Genomic DNA, 25,192 nt, shown 5'->3' with positions numbered 1-25,192 from the left:
TGAATATATTCAGGAGAAAACGCATACGCCCTTTTTGGCCAAGCAAGCAAGCGGGCAATGCAAATCTGCACTACAAAGAAGTATCACTTCCCAACGGTCAAAAGGGACATCCACAAAATGTGTAAAAACCAGAAAGGCAAGACAGGCCCTGGAGAACAGGGAGCCTTGTTATGCTGATGGGCGGGATGTAAGTTGCCAACTGCCTCACTGGAGGAGTGCATTGTGTTCCCTAAAACAAGTAAACAACAGAGCTACAGAGCCAAGGGCACTTCCAGTCTAGGGAATATACCTTGGGAAAACTGAAAATCCATAAGACAGAGCCACCCCCAAATTGAGGGCTGCACTGCTTACAAGAACCTCAACCTGGGTACACCTGAAATATCCCAGGAAATATAAAAATGGTTCCAAACATTGTGGAACTTACGTACGATGGAATATCCCTCAGCCACGAAATCAATGTCATAAGACCAGTAGCAGCAAAATGAGTGGATTCAGGTACGATGATTCTAAGGGAAAGAAGTCACACAGGAAAAGAAACTTATCATAAGATATCACTTAGGAAGATCCTGTAAACATGGCTACACATGAACTGAGTTAGGAAAGAGAACAGAGTCTCACATTTAGAAAACACTCTTATGCCTGCTTAAGGGGGAAGGAGAGGTGGGGTGATGCATCAAACCAGAGTTTGATATAAGCACAGGTACTGTTCCAAAAACCAACTATGGAATAGACAAGACCTACACCTTCCTCAGTGAAAGGGACTCAAAACCCCATATTTCCCGCAGAGGAATAGATCTGACTAGTAAGAATCTTAAAACCTATGTATTGATATGTCTCCGTAAGGGAATCAAGTGTGTCTAGACTGGCATAAACATGGCAGCGAGAATCAGCTCAAACCCACTCTAAAAAGGAATTTCAAAAACAGAACAAAGAAACAGGGAAATTCTTTACAATTCCTTCAGGGTCTCTGATGCAACCTGGAATGACCCTATCTACGATGACAGCTGGATGTGGCATGAGGCTGGACACTTGGGACTGAGAGGATTGGTGAGATTGGGTGAGCAAATGCAGACCCTTTAAAGCAATAATGCATGGCAACCATTCCATGGGTCCCACCTCTCCAGGTTGAAGGGAATATTACTACAGCTATAACATGTACGGGAAACCTAGAGAATGGACACACTGTGAATACGAAAGGTTTCTAAAACTCAACGAAGAGTCCCTCTCCTGGTGCTCCGGTTTGACTTTCCAACAGCTTTACTATCAATCTCCCAACTTGGAGAGACAGCCCCTTTAAGCTCCTGGTTCACACAGGTTGCCCATTTGGCAGAGGAGGAAAGGGAAGAGGGAGAACCAATGAGAGAGTAGCTGTTAGGCATTTGGATGGGCACATGTCACTCTAATTTCCCGGCAGGAAGAAGAATTAACCAAAGTCTCAGCAACCCACCGGGAACCAGTATAGGTCCTGAACCAAATGTTTGGACTTGCGTTCAGCTCACAAAAAACGAGTTGAAAAATGGAGCTCAGGGGCACAGCAATTCACAAACTGGCAGAGTAATCAAGGCCAACTATCGTCCAAAAATCTGTGGAGGGAAGGCAACGAGGCGGACTTGAATGCGAGGCAGAATAGCAGGAAACAGATTTCAAGAGGTACGTTAGAATCGCCTGTAAAGCACAGGAAGAGGGGCACAACTTCGACAATGATGCACTTGGCCAAAAAGGGCGTATGCGTTTTCTCCTGAATATATTCAGGAGAAAACGCATACGCCCTTTTTGGCCAAGCAAGCAAGCGGGCAATGCAAATCTGCACTACAAAGAAGTATCACTTCCCAACGGTCAAAAGGGACATCCACAAAATGTGTAAAAACCAGAAAGGCAAGACAGGCCCTGGAGAACAGGGAGCCTTGTTATGCTGATGGGCGGGATGTAAGTTGCCAACTGCCTCACTGGAGGAGTGCATTGTGTTCCCTAAAACAAGTAAACAACAGAGCTACAGAGCCAAGGGCACTTCCAGTCTAGGGAATATACCTTGGGAAAACTGAAAATCCATAAGACAGAGCCACCCCCAAATTGAGGGCTGCACTGCTTACAAGAACCTCAACCTGGGTACACCTGAAATATCCCAGGAAATATAAAAATGGTTCCAAACATTGTGGAACTTACGTACGATGGAATATCCCTCAGCCACGAAATCCATGTCATAAGACCAGTAGCAGCAAAATGAGTGGATTCAGGTACGATGATTCTAAGGGAAAGAAGTCACACAGGAAAAGAAACTTATCATAAGATATCACTTAGGAAGATCCTGTAAACATGGCTACACATGAACTGAGTTAGGAAAGAGAACAGAGTCTCACATTTAGAAAACACTCTTATGCCTGCTTAAGGGGGAAGGAGAGGTGGGGTGATGCATCAAACCAGAGTTTGATATAAGCACAGGTACTGTTCCAAAAACCAACTATGGAATAGACAAGACCTACACCTTCCTCAGTGAAAGGGACTCAAAACCCCATATTTCCCGCAGAGGAATAGATCTGACTAGTAAGAATCTTAAAACCTATGTATTGATATGTCTCCGTAAGGGAATCAAGTGTGTCTAGACTGGCATAAACATGGCAGCGAGAATCAGCTCAAACCCACTCTAAAAAGGAATTTCAAAAACAGAACAAAGAAACAGGGAAATTCTTTACAATTCCTTCAGGGTCTCTGATGCAACCTGGAATGACCCTATCTACGATGACAGCTGGATGTGGCATGAGGCTGGACACTTGGGACTGAGAGGATTGGTGAGATTGGGTGAGCAAATGCAGACCCTTTAAAGCAATAATGCATGGCAACCATTCCATGGGTCCCACCTCTCCAGGTTGAAGGGAATATTACTACAGCTATAACATGTACGGGAAACCTAGAGAATGGACACACTGTGAATACGAAAGGTTTCTAAAACTCAACGAAGAGTCCCTCTCCTGGTGCTCCGGTTTGACTTTCCAACAGCTTTACTATCAATCTCCCAACTTGGAGAGACAGCCCCTTTAAGCTCCTGGTTCACACAGGTTGCCCATTTGGCAGAGGAGGAAAGGGAAGAGGGAGAACCAATGAGAGAGTAGCTGTTAGGCATTTGGATGGGCACATGTCACTCTAATTTCCCGGCAGGAAGAAGAATTCACCAAAGTCTCAGCCACCCACCGGGAACCAGTATAGGTCCTGAACCAAATGTTTGGACTTGCGTTCAGCTCACAAAAAACGAGTTGAAAAATGGAGCTCAGGGACACAGCAATTCACAAACTGGCAGAGTAATCAAGGCCAACTATCGTCCAAAAATCTGTTGAGGGAAGGCAACGAGGCGGACTTGAATGCGAGGCAGAATAGCAGGAAACAGATTTCAAGAGGTACGTTAGAATCGCCTGTAAAGCACAGGAAGAGGGGCACAACTTCGACAATGATGCACTTGGCCAAAAAGGGCGTATGCGTTTTCTCCTGAATATATTCAGGAGAAAACGCATACGCCCTTTTTGGCCAAGCAAGCAAGCGGGCAATGCAAATCTGCACTACAAAGAAGTATCACTTCCCACCGGTCAAAAGGGACATCCACAAAATGTGTAAAAACCAGAAAGGCAAGACAGGCCCTGGAGAACAGGGAGCCTTGTTATGCTGATGGGCGGGATGTAAGTTGCCAACTGCCTCACTGGAGGAGTGCATTGTGTTCCCTAAAACAAGTAAACAACAGAGCTACAGAGCCAAGGGCACTTCCAGTCTAGGGAATATACCTTGGGAAAACTGAAAATCCATAAGACAGAGCCACCCCCAAATTGAGGGCTGCACTGCTTACAAGAACCTCAACCTGGGTACACCTGAAATATCCCAGGAAATATAAAAATGGTTCCAAACATTGTGGAACTTACGTACGATGGAATATCCCTCAGCCATGAAATCAATGTCATAAGACCAGTAGCAGCAAAATGAGTGGATTCAGGTACGATGATTCTATGGGAAAGAAGTCACACAGGAAAAGAAACTTATCATAAGATATCACTTAGGAAGATCCTGTAAACATGGCTACACATGAACTGAGTTAGGAAAGAGAACAGAGTCTCACATTTAGAAAACACTCTTATGCCTGCTTAAGGGGGAAGGAGAGGTGGGGTGATGCATCAAACCAGAGTTTGATATAAGCACAGGTACTGTTCCAAAAACCAACTATGGAATAGACAAGACCTACACCTTCCTCAGTGAAAGGGACTCAAAACCCCATATTTCCCGCAGAGGAATAGATCTGACTAGTAAGAATCTTAAAACCTATGTATTGATATGTCTCCGTAAGGGAATCAAGTGTGTCTAGACTGGCATAAACATGGCAGCGAGAATCAGCTCAAACCCACTCTAAAAAGGAATTTCAAAAACAGAACAAAGAAACAGGGAAATTCTTTACAATTCCTTCAGGGTCTCTGATGCAACCTGGAATGACCCTATCTACGATGACAGCTGGATGTGGCATGAGGCTGGACACTTGGGACTGAGAGGATTGTTGAGATTGGGTGAGCAAATGCAGACCCTTTAAAGCAATAATGCATGGCAACCATTCCATGGGTCCCACCTCTCCAGGTTGAAGGGAATATTACTACAGCTATAACATGTACGGGAAACCTAGAGAATGGACACACTGTGAATACGAAAGGTTTCTAAAACTCAACGAAGAGTCCCTCTCCTGGTGCTCCGGTTTGACTTTCCAACAGCTTTACTATCAATCTCCCAACTTGGAGAGACAGCCCCTTTAAGCTCCTGGTTCACACAGGTTGCCCATTTGGCAGAGGAGGAAAGGGAAGAGGGAGAACCAATGAGAGAGTAGCTGTTAGGCATTTGGATGGGCACATGTCACTCTAATTTCCCGGCAGGAAGAAGAATTAACCAAAGTCTCAGCCACCCACCGGGAACCAGTATAGGTCCTGAACCAAATGTTTGGACTTGCGTTCAGCTCACAAAAAACGAGTTGAAAAATGGAGCTCAGGGGCACAGCAATTCACAAACTGGCAGAGTAATCAAGGCCGACTATCGTCCAAAAATCTGTTGAGGGAAGGCAACGAGGCGGACTTGAATGCGAGGCAGAATAGCAGGAAACAGATTTCAAGAGGTACGTTAGAATCGCCTGTAAAGCACAGGAAGAGGGGCACAACTTCGACAATGATGCACTTGGCCAAAAAGGGCGTATCCGTTTTCTCCTGAATATATTCAGGAGAAAACGCATACGCCCTTTTTGGCCAAGCAAGCAAGCGGGCAATGCAAATCTGCACTACAAAGAAGTATCACTTCCCAACGGTCAAAAGGGACATCCACAAAATGTGTAAAAACCAGAAAGGCAAGACAGGCCCTGGAGAACAGGGAGCCTTGTTATGCTGATGGGCGGGATGTAAGTTGCCAACTGCCTCACTGGAGGAGTGCATTGTGTTCCCTAAAACAAGTAAACAACAGAGCTACAGAGCCAAGGGCACTTCCAGTCTAGGGAATATACCTTGGGAAAACTGAAAATCCATAAGACAGAGCCACCCCCAAATTGAGGGCTGCACTGCTTACAAGAACCTCAACCTGGGTACACCTGAAATATCCCAGGAAATATAAAAATGGTTCAAAACATCGTGGAACTTACGCACGATGGAATATCCCTCAGCCATGAAATCCATGTCATAAGACCAGTAGCAGCAAAATGAGTGGATTCAGGTACGATGATTCTAAGTGAAAGAAGTCACACAGAAAAAGAAACTTATCATAAGATATCACTTAGGAAGATTCTGTAAACATGGCAACACATGAACTGAGTTAGGAAAGAGAACAGAGTCTCACATTTAGAAAACACTCTTATGCCTGCTTAAGGGGGAAGGAGAGGTGGGGTGATGCATCAAACCAGAGTTTGATATAAGCACAGGTACTGTTCCAAAAACCAACTATGGAATAGACAAGACCTACACCTTCCTCAGTGAAAGGGACTCAAAACCCCATATTTCCCGCAGAGGAATAGATCTGACTAGTAAGAATCTTAAAACCTATGTATTGATATGTCTCCGTAAGGGAATCAAGTGTGTCTAGACTGGCATAAACATGGCAGCGAGAATCAGCTCAAACCCACTCTAAAAAGGAATTTCAAAAACAGAACAAAGAAACAGGGAAATTCTTTACAATTCCTTCAGGGTCTCTGATGCAACCTGGAATGACCCTATCTACGATGACAGCTGGATGTGGCATGAGGCTGGACACTTGGGACTGAGAGGATTGGTGAGATTGGGTGAGCAAATGCAGACCCTTTAAAGCAATAATGCATGGCAACCATTCCATGGGTCCCACCTCTCCAGGTTGAAGGGAATATTACTACAGCTATAACATGTACGGGAAACCTAGAGAATGGACACACTGTGAATACGAAAGGTTTCTAAAACTCAACGAAGAGTCCCTCTCCTGGTGCTCCGGTTTGACTTTCCAACAGCTTTACTATCAATCTCCCAACTTGGAGAGACAGCCCCTTTAAGCTCCTGGTTCACACAGGTTGCCCATTTGGCAGAGGAGGAAAGGGAAGAGGGAGAACCAATGAGAGAGTAGCTGTTAGGCATTTGGATGGGCACATGTCACTCTAATTTCCCGGCAGGAAGAAGAATTAACCAAAGTCTCAGCCACCCACCGGGAACCAGTATAGGTCCTGAACCAAATGTTTGGACTTGCGTTCAGCTCACAAAAAACGAGTTGAAAAATGGAGCTCAGGGGCACAGCAATTCACAAACTGGCAGAGTAATCAAGGCCAACTATCGTCCAAAAATCTGTGGAGGGAAGGCAACGAGGCGGACTTGAATGCGAGGCAGAATAGCAGGAAACAGATTTCAAGAGGTACGTTAGAATCGCCTGTAAAGCACAGGAAGAGGGGCACAACTTCGACAATGATGCACTTGGCCAAAAAGGGCGTATGCGTTTTCTCCTGAATATATTCAGGAGAAAACTACAATGAGGTATCACCTCACACCTGTTAGAATCGGCATCATCTGAAAATCTACAAACAACCAATTCTGCGGAGGGTGTGGACAAAAGGAGCCCTCTTCCACTCTTGGTGGGAATGTAAATTGATAGAGTCTCTATGGAGAACAGTATGGAGTTTCCTTAAAAAAACTAGAAATAGAATTACCATCTGATCAAGCAATCCCACTTCTGCGCATATACCCAGAGAAAACCGAATTTCAAAAAGGCACATTCACCACAATGTTCGTTGCAGCACTATTTACAATAGCAAGGTAATGGAAGCAACCTAAATGCCCAGAGACAGATGAATGGATAAAGATGTGGTACATATATGAAATGGAATATTATTCGGCCATAAAAAGGAATGAAACTGGGTTATTTGTAGAGACATCGATGGATCGAGAGACTGTCATGCAGAATGAAGTAAGTCAGAAAGAGGAAAACAAATATTGTATATTAATGCATATATGTGGAAACTAAAAAAATGGTACGGTTGAACTGGTTTGCAGGGAAGAAATAGAGACACAGAGGTAGAGAACAAACATATGGACAACAATTGTGGGAAGACATGGGGTGCTGGTGGTGGGATGAGTTGGGAGATTGGGATTGACCTGTATAAATGTATATGCATAAAATACATAACTAATAATAACCTGCTGTATAAAAACATAAATAAAATAAAATTTCAAAATTTTAAAAAATAAAATTTAAAAATAAAACAGAAAAAATTCTTCCCGTCACACAGATGTATTTATAGGAATGAATTATTTCCATGCTTATATTTATAAATACATAAAAGAGGAATAAAATCTAACTTGAACCATAAAAGAAAAAAAAAAGTAAACCCACTAGTTATACAGAGGAAAACCCTATCAGGGCCCTTGCTCCAGCGGTAAACAATTCTGAAATTGGTCAGAGGTGGGGAACCATCTCCCATATAGCCAGCAACCCACACCCCACGCAAGGAGCGTCCTCATTGCAAAGCTGGGGGACAGTGCCGAGGCATCTGTGAGTAAACGTGAGCTGAGCCCCAGGCCAGCTGCTGCTGAACTGTTCCCACCCTTTCCAGGTAAAACACCTGAATATGTACAAGGGCTTGAAAGCCTAGAGGAAGGACCGTGGAGCCACACCAGCGACAGCACGCAGGCCAACTTGGTGCCTGCAGGCCAGCCAGGGTGGTCCTGGAGCCTGGCGCTCTTCCAGAAGCTTCCCATTGCCCTGCCTGAGATACCCCTCCTGTCCCGGCCCCCACTGCTTTTTTCCTTCCTCACCTCTGTCCAGAGAGAAATTCCAGCGGAAGGTATGGGTGACACATCCTCTTCTTTACAGGCGGCAGCCTGGCAACTCCTGCAGAAAGGCCAGCAGAACCCCACTCACACCGGGCCACCCACAAAGCTGTGGCCCCTCACTCCCTCCCACCAGCACAGCCCCGAGACTGCTGACGGGGCAGAGAATATGGAGTCAGGCACAGCTTCAGGGGCTATTGCTGCCTGGAGCTCTGTTTATATTGACCTCAACGAGGCACACCTGGGGAGGGCGGGCCGGCAGGGTAAGGCTGCCCAGGTCAGCTAATCCACAACCCTGAGGGAATCACATTGGTGAAAATGGACCCCGCTAAGGCAGAAGAGAAGCCAAGGGAAAAAAGGACACAATGCCATTTGCAGCACCGTAGATGAGTCTAGAAGTAATCACGTGACTTGTAGTAAGTCAGAAAGTGAAAGACACATATCATATCATATCACTTATAGGCGTTACCTAAAAATGGATACCAGGGCAGATATGTCCACGGAGAAGGGCAATCACAGATTCATTAAACAAACTTATGGTTCACCAATGGAAAGGTGTGAGGATTGGTTTCATTACGATATCGGGGTTAACAGACATATACAAACACAGGTGACATATATAATCACCAAAGACCTACAGAATACCAAGAGAGGACTACTCAACATTCTGTCATAACGTACATGGGAAAAGGATCCCAGGAAGAACAGACATGTGTATATGTGTAAAAGAACCACATCTTCCACACCTACAACAAACCAAACATTGTAATCAAACTTGCTGTAATAAAAAATAAAAAATTAAATTAAAAACACGAACAAGAAGTAGTGAGACAAACGTGAGGGGCTTTCTCCTGGCACATTCCATTCTAAACTCCAATCTAGAACACCACTTCCACTGAGGCTCTCTTGCCCTAGTAACCAGATTTGGTAAGGGTGAACTGCTGCCACCTTGTGGCCGTTTCACACAACAGCAGCTTTAATCCCAGCGCTAATGGTCAGTTGATATTCAAAATCATTGCAGGCCTGTAAATGACACCTGCCCTGAAAACAAATCCTGGGGTCACATATCGACCAAAAAATTCAAAGGACGTCCATATTTCAAAACGACCGTTTCAAAAGGCATATTTTACGCACATTAGTGTTCTGCTTCTTTTCCTTTCTTTCCTTTTTTTGTTAAAAAACACGGGAATGGAAAAAGGCATCCCTCAGAATGGGCGAAAATCGTTGCAGACGAATCAATGGACAGAGGTTTAATCTCCAATATATAAAAACAGCTCATGCAGCTTAATATTAAAAAAACAAACAACCCAATAAAAAAATGGTCAGAAGTTCTAAAGAGACGTTTCTTCAAAGAAGACACAGAGATGGCCAAGGTGCACATGAAAAGCTGCTCAACAGCACTAATTATTAGAGAAATGCAAATCAAAACTACAATGAGGTATCACCTCACACCTTTTAGAATCGGCATCATCAGAAAATCTACAAACAACAAATTCTGGGGAGGGTGTGGACAAAAGGAGCCCTCTTCCACTATTGATGGGAATGTAAATTGATACAGTCACTATGGAGAACAGTATGGAGTTTCCTTAAAAAAACTAGAAATAGAATTACCATCTGATCCAGCAATCCCACTTCTGGGTATATACTCAGAGAAAACCGTATTTCAAAAAGGCACATTCACCACAATGTTCGTTGTAGCACTATTTACAATAGCCAGGTAATGGAAGCAACCTAAATGCCCACAGACAGATGAATGGATAAAGATGTGGTACATATATAAAATGGAATATTACTCGGCCATAAAAAGGAATGAAACTGGGTCATTTGTAGAGACATCGATGGATCGAGAGACTGTCATACAGAATGAAGTAAGTCAGAAAGAGGAAAACAAATATTGTCTATTAACGCATATATGTGGAGCCTAAAAATGGTACAGATGAACTGGTTGGCAGGGCAGAAATAGAGACACAGAGGTAGAGAACAAACGTATGGACACCAAGTGTGGGAAGCCATGGGGTGGTGGTGGTGGGATGAGTTGGGAGTTTGGGATTGACCTGTATACATGTATATGCATAAAATACATAACTAATAATAACGTGCTGTATAAAAAAATAAATAAAATAAAATTTCAAAATTTTAAAAAATAAAATTTAAAAATAAAACAGAAAAAAGTTCTTCCCTTCACACAGATGCATTTATAGGAATGAATTATTTCCATGCTTATATCTATAAATACATAAAAGAGGAATAACATCTAACTTGAAACATAAAAGAAAAAAAAAGTGAACCCACGAGTTATACAGAGGAAAACCCTATCACGGCACTTGCTCCAGTGGTAAACAATTCTGAAATTGGTCAGAGGTGGGGAACCATCTCCCATACAGCCAGCAACCCAACCCCCACGCAAGGAGCGTCCTCATTGCAAAGCTGGGGGACCGTGCCGAGGCATCTGTGAGTAAACGTGAGCTGAGCCCCAGGCCAGCTGCTGCTGAACTGTTCCCACCCTTTCCAGGTAAAACGCCTGAATATGTACAAGGGCTTGAAAGCCTAGAGGAAGGACCGTGGAGCCACACCAGCGACAGCACGCAGGCCAACTTGGTGCCTGCAGGCCAGCCAGCATGGTCCTGGACCCTGGCGCTCTTCCAGAAGCTTTCCATTGCCCTGCCTGAGATACCCCTCCTGTCCCGGCCTCCACTGCTTTTTTCCTTCCTCACCTCTGTCCGGAGAGAAATTCCAGCGGAAGGTATGGGTGACACATCCTCTTCTTTACAGGCGGCAGCCTGGCAACTCCTGCAGAAAGGCCAGCAGAACCCCACTCACACCGGGCCACCCACAAAGCTGTGGCCCCTCACTCCCTCCCACCAGCACAGCCCCGAGACTGCTGACGGGGCAGAGAATATGGAGTCAGGCACAGCTTCAGGGGCTATTGCTGCCTGGAGCTCTGTTTATATTGACCTCAACGAGGCACACCTGGGGAGGGCGGGCCGGCAGAGTAAGGCTGCCCAGGTCAGCTAATCCACAACCCTCAGGGAATCACATTTTTGAAAATGGACCCCGCTAAGGCAGAAGAGAAGCCAAGGGAAAAAAGGACACAATGCCATTTGCAGCACCGTAGATGAGTCTAGAAGTAATCACGTGACTTGTAGTAAGTCAGAAAGTGAAAGACACATATCATATCATATCACTTATAGGTGTTAGCTAAAAATGGATACCAGGGCAGATATGTCCACGGAGAAGGGCAATCACAGATTCATTAAACAAACTTATGGTTCACCAATGGAAAGGTGTGAGGATTGGTTTCATTACGATATCGGGGTTAACAGACATATACAAACACAGGTGACATATATAATCACCAAAGACCTACAGAATACCAAGAGAGGAGTACTCAACATTCTGTCATAACGTACATGGGAAAAGGATCCCAAGAAGAACAGTCATCTGTATATGTGTAAAAGAACCACATCTTCCACACCTACAACAAGCCAAACATTGTAATCAAACTTGCTGTAATAAAAAATAAAAAATTAAATTAAAAACACGAACAAGAAGTAGTGAGACAAACGTGAGGGGCTTTCTCCTGGCACATTCCATTCTAAACTCCAATCTAGAACACCACTTCCACTGAGGCTCTCTTGCCCTAGTAACCAGATTTGGTAAGGGAGAACAGCTGCCACCTTGTGGCCGTTTCACACAACAGCAGCTTTAATCCCAGCGCTAATGGTCAGTTGATATTCAAAATCATTGCAGGCCTGTAAATGACACCTGCCCTGAAAACAAATCCTGGGTTCACATATCGACCAAAAATTTCAAAGGACGTCGATATTTCAAAACGACCATTTCAAAAGGCATATTTTACGCACATTAGTGTTCTGCTTCTTTTCCTTTCTTTCCTTTTTTGTTAAAAAACACGGGAATGGAAAAAGGCATCCCTCAGAATGGGCGAAAATCGTTGCAGACGAATCAATGGACAGAGGTTTAATCTCCAATATATAAAAACAGCTCATGCAGCTTAATATTAAAAAAACAAACAACCCAAAAAAATGGGCAGAAGATCTAAAGAGACGTTTCTTCAAAGGAGACACAGAGATGGCCAAGACGCACATGAAAAGCTGCTCAACAGCACTAATTATTAGAGAAATGCAAATCAAAACTACAATGAGGTATCACCTCACACCTGTTAGAATCGGCATCATCAGAAAATCTACAAACAACCAATTCTGGGGAGGGTGTGGACAAAAGGAGCCCTCTTCCACTATTGGTGGGAATGTAAATTGATACAGTCACTATGGAGAACAGTATGGAGTTTCCTTAAAAAAACTAGAAATAGAATTACCATCTGATCCAGCAATCCCACTTCTGGGCATATACACAGAGAAAACCGTATTTCAAAAAGGCACATTCACCACAATGTTCGTTGCAGCACTATTTACAATAGCCAGGTAATTGAAGCAACCTAAATGCCCACAGACAGATGAATGGATAAAGATGTGGTACATATATAAAATGGAATATTACTCGGCCATAAATAGGAATGAAACTGGGTCATTTGTAGAGACATCGATGGATCGAGAGACTGTCATACAGAATGAAGTAAGTCAGAAAGAGGAAATCAAATATTGTATATTAATGCATATATGTGGAGCCTAAAAAATGGTACAGATGAACTGGTTTGCAGGGAAGAAATAGAGACACAGAGGTAGAGAACAAACGTATGGACACCAAGTGTGGGAAGCCATGGGGTGGTGGTGGTGGGATGAGTTGGGAGTTTGGGATTGACCTGTATACATGTATATGCATAAAATACATAACTAATAATAACGTGCTGTATAAAAAAAATAAATAAAATTTCAAAATTTTAAAAAATAAAATTTAAAAATAAAACAGAAAAAAGTTCTTCCCATCACACAGATGTATTTATAGGAATGAATTATTTCCATGCTTATATCTATAAATACATAAAAGAGGAATAACATCTAACGTGAAACATAAAACAAAAAAAAAGTGAACCCACGAGTTATACAGAGGAAAACCCTATCACGGCACTTGCTCCAGTGGTAATCAATTCTGAAATTGGTCAGAGGTGGGGAACCATCTCCCATACAGCCAGCAACCCAACCCCCACGCAAGGAGCGTCCTCATTGCAAAGCTGGGGGACCGTGCCGAGGCATCTGTGAGTAAACGTGAGCTGAGCCCCAGGCCAGCTGCTGCTGAACTGTTCCCACCCTTTCCAGGTAAAACACCTGAATATGTACAAGGGCTTGAAAGCCTAGAGGAAGGACCGTGGAGCCACACCAGCGACAGCTCGCAGGCCAACTTGGTGCCTGCAGGCCAGCCAGCGTGGTCCTGGACCCTGGCGCTCTTCCAGAAGCTTTCCATTGCCCTGCCTGAGATACCCCTCCTGTCCCGGCCCCCACTGCATTTTTCCTTCCTCACCTCTGTCCGGAGAGAAATTCCAGCAGAAGGTATGGGTGACACATCCTCTTCTTTACAGGCGGCAGCCTGGCAACTCCTGCAGAAAGGCCAGCAGAACCCCACTCACACCGGGCCACCCACAAAGCTGTGGCCCCTCACTCCCTCCCACCAGCACAGCCCCGAGACTGCTGATGGGGCAGAGAATATGGAGTCAGGCACAGCTTCAGGGGCTATTGCTGCCTGGAGCTCTGTTTATATTGACCTCAACGAGGCACACCTGGGGAGGGCGGGCCGGCAGGGTAAGGCTGCCCAGGTCAGCTAATCCACAACCCTCAGGGAATCACATTTTTGAAAATGGACCCCGCTAAGGCAGAAGAGAAGCCAAGGGAAAAAAGGACACAATGCCATTTGCAGCACCGTAGATGAGTCTAGAAGTAATCACGTGACTTGTAGTAACTCAGAAAGTGAAAGACACATATATCATATCACTTATAGGTGTTACCTAAAAATGGATACCAGGGCAGATATTTCCACGGAGAAGGGCAATCACAGATTCATTAAACAAACTTATGGTTCACCAATGGAAAGGTGTGAGGATTGGTTTCATTAAGATATCAGGGTTAACAGACATATACAAACACAGGTGACATATATAATCACCAAAGACCTACAGACTACCAAGAGAGGACTACTCAACATTCTGTCATAACGTACATGGGAAAAGGATCCCAAGAAGAACAGTCATCTGTATATGTGTAAAAGAACCACATCTTCCACACCTACAACAAGCCAAACATTGTAATCAAACTTGCTGTAATAAAAAATAAAAAATTAAATTAAAAACACGAACAAGAAGTAGTGAGACAAACGTGAGGGGCTTTCTCCTGGCACATTCCATTCTAAACTCCAATCTAGAACACCACTTCCACTGAGGCTCTCTTGCCCTAGTAACCAGATTTGGTAAGGGTGAACTGCTGCCACCTTGTGGCCGTTTCACACAACAGCAGCTTTAATCCCAGCGCTAATGGTCAGTTGATATTCAAAATCATTGCAGGCCTGTAAATGACACCTGCCCTGAAAACAAATCCTGGGGTCACATATCGACCAAAAAATTCAAAGGACGTCCATATTTCAAAACGACCGTTTCAAAAGGCATATTTTACGCACATTAGTGTTCTGCTTCTTTTCCTTTCTTTCCTTTTTTGTTAAAAAACACGGGAAAGGAAAAAGGCATCCCTCAGAATGGGCGAAAATCATTGCAGACGAATCAATGGACAGAGGTTTAATCTCCAATATATATAAACAGCTCATGCAGCTTAATATTAAAAAAACAAACAACCCAAAAAAAATGGGCAGAAGATCTAAAGAGACGTTTCTTCAAAGGAGACACAGAGATGGCCAAGACGCACATGAAAAGCTGCTCAACAGCACTAATTATTAGAGAAATGCAAATCAAAACTACAATGAGGTATCACCTCACACCTGTTAGAATCGGCATCATCAGAAAATCTACAAACAACCAATTCTGGGGAGGGTGTGGACAAAAGGAGCCCTCTTCCACTATTGGTGGGAATGTAAATTGATACAGTCCCTATGGAGAACAGTATGGAGTTTCCTTAAAAAAACTAGAAATAGAATTACCATCTGATCCAGCAATCCCACTTCTGGGCATATACCCAGAGAAAACCGTATTTCAAAAAGGCACATTCACCACAATGTTCGTTGCAGCACTATTTACAATAGCCAGGTAATGGAAGCAACCTAAATGCCCACAGACAGATGAATGGATAAAGATGTGGTACATATATAAAATGGAATATTACTCGGCCATAAAAAGGAATGAAACTGGGTCATTTGTAGAGACATCGATGGATCGAGAGACTGTCATACAGAATGAAGTAAGTCAGAAAGAGGAAAACAAATATTGTCTATTAACGCATATATGTGGAGCCTAAAAATGGTACAGATGAACTGGTTGGCAGGGCAGAAATAGAGACACAGAGGTAGAGAACAAACGTATGGACACCAAGTGTGGGAAGCCATGGGGTGGTGGTGGTGGGATGAGTTGGGAGTTTGGGATTGACCTGTATACATGTATATGCATAAAATACATAACTAATAATAACGTGCTGTATAAAAAAATAAATAAAATAAAATTTCAAAATTTTAAAAAATAAAATTTAAAAATAAAACAGAAAAAAGTTCTTCCCTTCACACAGATGCATTTATAGGAATGAATTATTTCCATGCTTATATCTATAAATACATAAAAGAGGAATAACATCTAACTTGAAACATAAAAGAAAAAAAAAAGTGAACCCACGAGTTATACAGAGGAAAACCCTATCACGGCACTTGCTCCAGTGGTAAACAATTCTGAAATTGGTCAGAGGTGGGGAACCATCTCCCATACAGCCAGCAACCCAACCCCCACGCAAGGAGCGTCCTCATTGCAAAGCTGGGGGACCGTGCCGAGGCATCTGTGAGTAAACGTGAGCTGAGCCCCAGGCCAGCTGCTGCTGAACTGTTCCCACCCTTTCCAGGTAAAACACCTGAATATGTACAAGGGCTTGAAAGCCTAGAGGAAGGACCGTGGAGCCACACCAGCGACAGCACGCAGGCCAACTTGGTGCCTGCAGGCCAGCCAGCGTGGTCCTGGACCCTGGCGCTCTTCCAGAAGCTTTCCATTGCCCTGCCTGAGATACCCCTCCTGTCCCGGCCTCCACTGCTTTTTTCCTTCCTCACCTCTGTCCAGAGAGAAATTCCAGCGGAAGGTATGGGTGACACATCCTCTTCTTTACAGGCGGCAGCCTGGCAACTCCTGCAGAAAGGCCAGCAGAACCCCACTCACACCGGGCCACCCACAAAGCTGTGGCCCCTCACTCCCTCCCACCAGCACAGCCCCGAGACTGCTGACGGGGCAGAGAATATGGAGTCAGGCACAGCTTCAGGGGCTATTGCTGCCTGGAGCTCTGTTTATATTGACCTCAACGAGGCACACCTGGGGAGGGCGGGCCGGCAGGGTAAGGCTGCCCAGGTCAGCTAATCCACAACCCTCAGGGAATCACATTTTTGAAAATGGACTCCGCTAAGGCAGAAGAGAAGCCAAGGGAAAAAAGGACACAATGCCATTTGCAGCACCGTAGATGAGTCTAGAAGTAATCACGTGACTTGTAGTAAGTCAGAAAGTGAAAGACACATATCATATCATATCACTTATAGGTGTTACCTAAAAATGGATACCAGGGCAGATATTTCCACGGAGAAGGGCAATCACAGATTCATTAAACAAACTTATGGTTCACCAATGGAAAGGTGTGAGGATTGGTTTCATTACGATATCGGGGTTAACAGACATATACAAACACAGGTGACATATATAATCACCAAAGACCTACAGAATACCAAGAGAGGACTACTCAACATTCTGTCATAACGTACATGGGAAAAGGATCCCAAGAAGAACAGTCATCTGTATATGTGTAAAAGAACCACATCTTCCACACCTACAACAAGCCAAACATTGTAATCAAACTTGCTGTAATAAAAAATAAAAAATTAAATTAAAAACACGAACAAGAAGTAGTGAGACAAACGTGAGGGGCTTTCTCCTGGCACATTCCATTCTAAACTCCAATCTAGAACACCACTTCCACTGAGGCTCTCTTGCCCTAGTAACCAGATTTGGTAAGGGAGAACAGCTGCCACCTTGTGGCCGTTTCACACAACAGCAGCTTTAATCCCAGCGCTAATGGTCAGTTGATATTCAAAATCATTGCAGGCCTGTAAATGACACCTGCCCTGAAAACAAATCCTGGGGTCACATATCGACCAAAAAATTCAAAGGACGTCCATATTTCAAAACGACCATTTCAAAAGGCATATTTTACGCACATTAGTGTTCTGCTTCTTTTCCTTTCTTTCCTTTTTTGTTAAAAAACACGGGAATGGAAAAAGGCATCCCTCAGAATGGGCGAAAATCGTTGCAGACGAATCAATGGACAGAGGTTTAATCTCCAATATATAAAAACAGCTCATGCAGCTTAATATTAAAAAAACAAACAACCCAAAAAAATGGGCAGAAGATCTAAAGAGACGTTTCTTCAAAGGAGACACAGAGATGGCCAAGACGCACATGAAAAGCTGCTCAACAGCACTAATTATTAGAGAAATGCAAATCAAAACTACAATGAGGTATCACCTCACACCTGTTAGAATCGGCATCATCAGAAAATCTACAAACAACCAATTCTGGGGAGGGTGTGGACAAAAGGAGCCCTCTTCCACTATTGGTGGGAATGTAAATTGATACAGTCCCTATGGAGAACAGTATGGAGTTTCCTTAAAAAAACTAGAAATAGAATTACCATGTGATCCAGCAATCCCACTTCTGGGCATATACCCAGAGAAAACCGTATTTCAAAAAGGCACATTCACCACAATGTTCGTTGCAGCACTATTTACAATAGCCAGGTAATGGAAGCAACCTAAATGCCCACAGACAGATGAATGGATAAAGATGTGGTACATATATAAAATGGAATATTACTCGGCCATAAATAGGAATGAAACTGGGTCATTTGTAGAGACATCGATGGATCGAGAGACTGTCATACAGAATGAAGTAAGTCAGAAAGAGGAAATCAAATATTGTATATTAATGCATATATGTGGAGCCTAAAAATGGTACAGATGAACTGGTTTGCAGGGAAGAAATAGAGACACAGAGGTAGAGAACAAACGTATGGACACCAAGTGTGGGAAGCCATGGGGTGGTGGTGGTGGGATGAGTTGGGAGTTTGGGATTGACCTGTATACATGTATATGCATAAAATACATAACTAATAATAACGTGCTGTATAAAAAAAATAAATAAAATTTCAAAATTTTAAAAAATAAAATTTAAAAATAAAACAGAAAAAAGTTCTTCCCATCACACAGATGTATTTATAAGAATGAATTATTTCCATGCTTATATCTATAAATACATAAAAGAGGAATAACATCTAACTTGAAACATAAAACAAAAAAAAAGTGAACCCACGAGTTATACAGAGGAAAACCCTATCACGGCACTTGCTCCAGTGGTAAACAATTCTGAAATTGGTCAGAGGTGGGGAACCATCTCCCATACAGCCAGCAACCCAACCCCCACGCAAGGAGCATCCTCATTGCAAAGCTGGGGGACCGTGCCGAGGCATCTGTGAGTAAACATGAGCTGAGCCCCAGGCCAGCTGCTGCTGAACTGTTCCCACCCTTTCCAGGTAAAACACCTGAATATGTACAAGGGCTTGAAAGCCTAGAGGAAGGACCGTGGAGCCACACCAGCGACAGCACGCAGGCCAACTTGGTGCCTGCAGGCCAGCCAGCGTGGTCCTGGACCCTGGCGCTCTTCCAGAAGCTTTCCATTGCCCTGCCTGAGATACCCCTCCTGTCCCGGCCCCCACTGCATTTTTCCTTCCTCACCTCTGTCCGGAGAGAAATTCCAGCTGAAGGTATGGGTGACACATCCTCTTCTTTACAGGCGGCAGCCTGGCAACTCCTGCAGAAAGGCCAGCAGAACCCCACTCACACCGGGCCACCCACAAAGCTGTGGCCCCTCACTCCCTCCCACCAGCACAGCCCCGAGACTGCTGATGGGGCAGAGAATATGGAGTCAGGCACAGCTTCAGGGGCTATTGCTGCCTGGAGCTCTGTTTATATTGACCTCAACGAGGCACACCTGGGGAGGGCGGGCCGGCAGGGTAAGGCTGCCCAGGTCAGCTAATCCACAACCCTCAGGGAATCACATTTTTGAAAATGGACCCCGCTAAGGCAGAAGAGAAGCCAAGGGAAAAAAGGACACAATGCCATTTGCAGCACCGTAGATGAGTCTAGAAGTAATCACGTGACTTGTAGTAACTCAGAAAGTGAAAGACACATATATCATATCACTTATAGGTGTTACCTAAAAATGGATACCAGGGCAGATATTTCCACGGAGAAGGGCAATCACAGATTCATTAAACAAACTTATGGTTCACCAATGGAAAGGTGTGAGGATTGGTTTCATTACGATATCAGGGTTAACAGACATATACAAACACAGGTGACATATATAATCACCAAAGACCTACAGACTACCAAGAGAGGACTACTCAACATTCTGTCATAACGTACATGGGAAAAGGATCCCAAGAAGAACAGTCATCTGTATATGTGTAAAAGAACCACATCTTCCACACCTACAACAAGCCAAACATTGTAATCAAACTTGCGGTAATAAAAAATAAAAAATTAAATTAAAAACACGAACAAGAAGTAGTGAGACAAACGTGAGGGGCTTTCTCCTGGCACATTCCATTCTAAACTCCAATCTAGAACACCACTTCCACTGAGGCTCTCTTGCCCTAGTAACCAGATTTGGTAAGGGTGAACTGCTGCCACCTTGTGGCCGTTTCACACAACAGCAGCTTTAATCCCAGCGCTAATGGTCAGTTGATATTCAAAATCATTGCAGGCCTGTAAATGACACCTGCCCTGAAAACAAATCCTGGGGTCACATATCGACCAAAAAATTCAAAGGACGTCCATATTTCAAAACGACCGTTTCAAAAGGCATATTTTACGCACATTAGTGTTCTGCTTCTTTTCCTTTCTTTCCTTTTTTGTTAAAAAAAAAAACGGGAATGGAAGAAGGCATCCCTCAGAATGGGCAAAAATCGTTGCAAACGAATCAATGGACAGAGGTTTAATCTCCAATATAATTAAACAGCTCATGCAGCTTAATATTAAAAAAAAAAAAACAACCGATACAAAAATGGGCAGAAGATCTAAAGAGACGTTTCTTCAAAGGAGACACAGAGATGGCCAAGACGCACATGAAAAGCTGCTCAACAGCACTAATTTTTAGAGAAATGCAAATCAAAACTACAATGAGGTATCACCTCACACCTGTTAGAATCGGCATCATCAGAAAATCTACAAACAACCAATTCTGGGGAGGGTGTGGACAAAAGGAGCCCTCTTCCACTACTGGTGGGAATGTAAATTGATACAGTCACTATGGAGAACAGTATGGAGTTTCCTTAAAAAAACTAGAAATAGAATTACCATCTGATCCAGCAATCCCACTTCTGGGCATATACCCAGAGAAAACCGTAAATCAAAAAGGCACATTCACCACAATGTTCGTTGCAGCACTATTTACAATAGCCAGGTAATGGAAGCAAACTAAATGCCCACAGACAGATGAATGGATAAAGATGTGGTACATATATAAAATGGAATATTACTCGGCCATAAAAAGGAATGAAACTGGGTTATTTGTAGAGACATCGATGGATCGAGAGACTGTCATACAGAATGAAGTAAGTCAGAAAGAGGAAAACAAATATTGTATATTAATGCATATATGTGGAGCCTAAAAAATGGTACAGATGAACTGGTTTGCAGGGAAGAAATAGAGACACAGAGGTAGAGAACAAACGTATGGACACCAAGTGTGGGAAGCCATGGGGTGGTGGTGGTGGGATGAGTTGGGAGATTGGGATTGACCTGTATACATGTATATGCATAAAATACATAACTAATAATAACGTGCTGTATAAAAAAATAAATTAATTAATTTCAAAATTCTAAAAAATAAAATTTAAAAATAAGAGAGAAAAAAGTTCTTCCCATCACACAGATGTATTTATAGGAATGAATTATTTCCATGCTTATATCTATAAATACATAAAAGAGGAATAAAATCTAACTTGAAACATAAAAGAAAAAAAAACCTGAACCCACCATTTATACAGAGGAAAACCCTATCTGGACACTTGCTCCAGCGGTAAACAATTCTGAAATTGGTCAGAGGTGGGGAACCATCTCCCATACAGCCAGCACCCCACCCCCCACGCAAGGAGCGGCCTCATTGCAAAGCTGGGGGATTGTGCCGAGACATCTGTGCGTAAACGTGAGCTGAGCCCCAGGCCAGCTGCTGCTGAACTGTTCCCACCCTTCCCAGGTAAAACACCTGAATATGTACAAGGGCTTGAAAGCCTAGAGGAAGGGCCGTCGAGCCACACCAGCGACAGCACGCAGGCCAAGTTGGTGCCTGCAGGCCAGCCAGGGTGGTCCTGGCCCCGGGCACTCTTCCGGAAGCTTTCCATTGCCCTGCCTGAGATACGCCTCCTGTCCTGGCCCCCACTGCTTTTTTCCTTCCTCACCTCTGTCCGGAGAGAAATTCCAGCGGAAGGTATGGGTGACACATCCTCTTCTTTACAGGTGTCAGCCTGGCAACTCCTGCAGAAAGGCCAGCAGAGCCCCACTCACACCGGGCCACCCACAAAGCTGTGGCCCCTCACTCCCACCCACCAGCACAGCCCCGAGACTGCTGACGGGGCAGAGAATATGGAGTCAGGCACAGCTTCAGGGGCTATTGCTGCCTGGAGCGCTGTTTATATTGACCTCAACGAGGCACCCCTGGGGAGGGCGGGCCGGCAGGGTAAGGCTGCCCAGGTCAGCTAATCCACAACCCTCAGGGAATCACATTGTTGAAAATGGACCTCGCTAAGGCAGAAGAGAAGCCAAGGAAAAAAAGGACACAATGCCATTTGCAGCACCGTAAATGAGTCTAGAAGTAATCACGTGACTTGTAGTAAGTCAGAAAGTGAAAGACACATACCATATCATATCACTTATAGGTGTTACCTAAAAATGGATACCAGGGCAGATATTTCCACGGAGAAGGGCAATCACAGATTCATTAAACAAACTTATGGTTCACGAAAGGAAAGGTGTGAGGTTTGGTTTCATTACGATATCGGGGTTAACAATCATATACAAACACAGATGACATATATAATCACCAAAGACCTACAGAATACCAAGAGAGGACTACTCAACATTCTGTCATAACGTACATGGGAAAAGGATCCCAGGAAGAACAGACATCTGTATATGTGTAAAAGAACCACATCTTCCACACCTACAACAAGCCAAACATTCTAATCAAACTTGCTGTAATAAAAAATAAAAAAATTAAATTAAAAACACGAACAAGAAGTAGTGAGACAAACTTGAGGGGCTTTCTCCTGGCACATTCCATTCTAAATTCCTATCTAGAACACCACTTCCACTGAGGCTCTCTTGCCCTAGTAACCAGATTTGGTAAGGGTGAACTGCTGCCACCTTGTGGCCGTTTCACACAACAGCAGCTTTAATCCCAGCGCTAATGGTCAGTTGATATTCAAAATCATTGCAGGCCTGTAAATGACACCTGCCCTGAACACAATTCCTGGGGTCACATATCGACCAAAAAATTCAAAGGACGTCCATATTTCAAAACGACCGTTTCAAAAGGCATATTTTACGCACATTAGTGTTCTGCTTCTTTTCCTTTCTTTCCTTTTTTGTTAAAAAAAAACGGGAATGGAAAAAGGCATCCCTCAGAATGGGCAAAAATCGTTGCAAACGAATCAATGGACAGAGGTTTAATCTCAAATATATATAAACAGCTCATGCAGCTTAATATTAAAAAATCAAACAACCCAATACAAAAATGGGCAGAAGATCTAAAGAGGCGTTTCTTCAAAGAAGACACAGAGATGGCCAAGACGCCCATGAAAAGCTGCTCAACAGCACTAATTATTAGAGACATGCAAATCAAAACTACAATGAGTTATCACCTCACACCTGTTAGAATCGGCATCATCAGAAAATCTACAAACAACCAATTCTGGGGAGGGTGTGGACAAAAGGAGCCCTCTTCCACTATTGGTGGGAATGTAAATTGATACAGTCACTATGGAGAACAGTATGGAGTTTCCTTAAAAAAACTAGAAATAGAATTACCATCTGATCCAGCAATCCCACTTCTGGGCATATACCCAGAGAAAACCGTAAATCAAAAAGGCACATTCACCACAATATTCATTGCAGCACTATTTACAATAGCCAGGTAATGGAAGCAACCTAAATGCCCACAGACAGATGAATGGATAAAGATGTGGTACATATATAAAATGAAATATTACTCGGCCATAAAAAGGAATGAAACTGGGTCATTTGTAGAGACATCGATGGATCAAGAGACTGTCATACAGAATGAAGTCAGAAAGAGGAAACCAAATACTGTATATTAAGGCATATATGTGGAACCTAAAAAATGGTACAGATGAACTGGTTTGCAGCGAAGAAATAGAGACACAGAGGTAGAGAACAAACGTATGGACACCAAGTGTGGGAAGCCATGGGGTGGTGGTGGTGGGATGAGTTGGGAGATTGGGATCGACCTGTATACATGTATATGCATAAACTACATAACTAATAATAACCTGCTGTATAAAAAAATAAATTAATTAATTTCAAAATTCTAAAAAATAAAATTTAAAAATAAAAGAGAAAAAAGTTCTTCCCGTCACACAGATGTATTTATAGGAATGAATTATTTCCATGCTTATATCTATAAATACATAAAAGAGGAATAAAATCTAACTTGAAACATAAAAGAAAAAAAAAACCCTGAACCCACCATTTATACAGAGGAAAACCCTATCTGGACACTTGCTACAGCGGTAAACAATTCTGAAATTGGTCAGAGGTGGGGAACCATCTCCCATACAGCCAGCACCCCAACCCCCACGCAAGGAGCGTCCTCATTGCAAAGCTGGGGGATTGTGCCGAGACATCTGTGCGTAAACGTGAGCTGAGCCCCAGGCCAGCTGCTGCTGAACTTTTCCCACCCTTCCCAGGTAAAACACCTGAATATGTACAAGGGCTTGAAAGCCTAGAGGAAGGGCCGTCGAGCCACACCAGCGACAGCACGCAGGCCAACTTGGTGCCTGCAGGCCAGCCAGGGTGGTCCTGGCCCCGGGCACTCTTCCGGAAGCTTTCCATTGCCCTGCCTGAGATACCCCTCCTGTCCTGGCACCCACTGCTTTTTTCCTTCCTCACCTCTGTCCGGAGAGAAATTCCAGCGGAAGGTATGGGTGACACATCCTCTTCTTTACAGGTGTCAGCCTGGCAACTCCTGCAGAAAGGCCAGCAGAGCCCCACTCACACCGGGCCACCCACAAAGCTGTGGCCCCTCACTCCCACCCACCAGCACAGCCCCGAGACTGCTGACGGGGCAGAGAATATGGAGTCAGGCACAGCTTCAGGGGCTATTGCTGCCTGGAGCGCTGTTTATATTGACCTCAACGAGGCACCCCTGGGGAGGGCGGGCCGGCAGGGTAAGGCTGCCCAGGTCAGCTAATCCACAACCCTCAGGGAATCACATTGTTGAAAATGGACCTCGCTAAGGCAGAAGAGAAGCCAAGGAAAAAAAGGACACAATGCCATTTGCAGCACCGTAAATGAGTCTAGAAGTAATCACGTGACTTGTAGTAAGTCAGAAAGTGAAAGACACATACCATATCATATCACTTATAGGTGTTACCTAAAAATGGATACCAGGGCAGATATTTCCACGGAGAAGGGCAATCACAGATTCATTAAACAAACTTATGGTTCACGAAAGGAAAGGTGTG

General features: G+C 43.8%; 1 long non-coding RNA gene across 1 annotated transcript in view; it reads left to right on the top strand.

The window, feature by feature from the left end:
* LOC309797314 overlaps positions 1-25,192 on the top strand; it is a 204,716-nt gene that overhangs the window by 63,239 nt on the left and 116,285 nt on the right. The window contains exon 2 of the long non-coding RNA XR_014292581.1: positions 18,636-18,740. This is a non-coding gene — a long non-coding RNA (uncharacterized lncRNA). The remainder of the gene's footprint in view (positions 1-18,635; positions 18,741-25,192) is intronic.

This window comes from Mesoplodon mirus, assembly GCF_964341445.2.
Source record: "Mesoplodon mirus genome assembly, contig: HAP1_SCAFFOLD_80, whole genome shotgun sequence".
NCBI classification, from domain to species: domain Eukaryota; kingdom Metazoa; phylum Chordata; class Mammalia; order Artiodactyla; family Ziphiidae; genus Mesoplodon; species Mesoplodon mirus.
This window is presented reverse-complemented; position numbering and strand designations above follow the sequence as displayed.